Below are 2,109 nucleotides of genomic sequence, written 5' to 3' on the forward strand. Positions count from 1 at the left end.
ACAGTGTGTTAGAAATCTCAAACCCCAAAACCTTGCATGTTCCAGCCTGAGCACTGCCCTGCTATACTATTGGCAGGTAACTATTAAGGAAAATTAAATTATATTTATATATATAATGCATAATTATATATAATTAATATAATTAAATTAATATTTAATAATTGATTCTACTCTGTAATAGACCCTATTTTCCCTTTTATCAAACCCCACTTCTCAGTTGAGTTCAAAACTGTGGGCTCTTCCAGTCCAAATTGGCTTAAAGGCTTGATTGAAAGGGAATTATGTTATCATACCTTTTTAGCTAGCCCCTGGGACATTTGTCAGCTAACCAGTTTTACCTGAAACCTGTTTTGTTGCCTATAAACAAAAACCTGTTGAGCCCTTCCAAAAAAGATAATTTTTCTACCCTTGTGAAATTAGGGGTGGTTTTATCTCCCCCTAGGGGATAACTAACAAAATGGGTCCAATTTGGTTGGCTCAGATTTTCTAACAAGATTACTAGAAACAGTTGAGGCCCATGAAGCAATTTTGTTGAACTAATCGTTGAGTCATGTGACCCTATGGACGATAGTTTTCCATGAGATTTTCTCCACAAAGATAACTGGGGTGCTTGGCCATTTCCTTATCCAGTGGTTCCTTCTATCAAGTAATCAGAGGTTAAGTGACTTGCCCAGGGTCACAGCCAGTAAATGCTTTGACGCCAAAATTTGAACTCAGGTTTTCCTGACTCCAGGCACAGCACTCTACCCACAAAGTCACCTAGCAGTTAATATTCCTTAATTGTCAGAGGGTTGGGATCATCCACACTCAAAAACCAGCCCCCCTTTTCACAACTGTAGTGGATTTGTGACGTTCCCCAATGACCCAGAACTTTTCTTTTCCCTCCTCTCAGTAAAGAGACAGTGACCCACTTTATTAATAACTACAAGCATCCTTGTTAATAAACTTAACTTGCTTGAAGAAACATGCCTCAGTAACTACTGCATTTTACTCATCACACCATCTACTTCTGGGACAGATGACGTCGCTTTAGCGGTAGTTTCTTATTGGATTTCTTGATCATTATTTGATCTGGGATGATTTTTTTAGATTTTGCTGGCACCTGGGTTGCCCACTTCTGTTCAAGTTGCCAGAATTCTAGCAATAGGTCTGATATTTCATTTGTTCTTCCTAACTTTGTGAGATATAATCTTATTTCAAAACCAGTAGAGAAACTAAATGTCAGGCAAGTTTAGGAACTTTGCCTGTCATCACACCTGGTATTAGAGATGTAGTCAAACCCAGATTTCTAATGATTCTGAGTTCAATTCTCTTTCCAGTCTATGCTGCTTCTGAGGCAAATGAAAGGAAACATTTAGGCTTGCATGTACCGTATTTGTACATATAAACTGATCTCTCACTAATCAGATCTTCACATAGGACCAATGTTCTAATTAGGCCTGCAAAGCTGCTGAGGCTTAGGGTTTGGCTGTATCATCAACATTTGCTTTTCATTGTTTGGTTTTTACTGTATGAATGCTGCAACTATAATATAGTCCCAAGATCAAGTTATATTACCACGTATGTGGAATATTCCCTTAACTTTATGATGTTCAGGTCTAAGATTGAATTCACCTCCTATGAAATGGTGATCCTTTCCAGCACTACTTTATAAAATTGAAAACAAACCATTTTAGATACAGTTAACATGTCTCCTGTACAGATATGTTGTCACATAGAGACTAACCCTATTTTCAGTAATTCTAAGTTTAAACTGCTTCTGGCGAAGAATACATTGCAATTCTACATCTCAGAACTTTTTAAGGAATTCTTTTCTCCTCAGAGCAGCTTGTGCTCTGACTTCATCTGAAAGTAAATGTGGGTAGGTAGCTAATAAGTTGTTATAAGTCTGACAAAGGTTTAGAAAAGAACTGTTGTTTTTTCCTACTCTAATTGTTAACTCTTGGTGCCAAAAGTCAATCCAGGGTTTCTACTTCAATAAACTTCCTTTGGTATGTTCATCTCTCTCTCTCTCTCTCTCTCTCTCTCTCTCTCTCTCTCTCTCTCTCTCTCTCTCTCTCTCTCTCTCTCTCTCTCTCTTTCCCTCCCTTCCTCCCTCTCTCCCTCCCT

The sequence above is a fragment of the Gracilinanus agilis genome, chromosome 2 (assembly GCF_016433145.1).
Source record: "Gracilinanus agilis isolate LMUSP501 chromosome 2, AgileGrace, whole genome shotgun sequence".
Lineage (NCBI taxonomy): Eukaryota > Metazoa > Chordata > Mammalia > Didelphimorphia > Didelphidae > Gracilinanus > Gracilinanus agilis.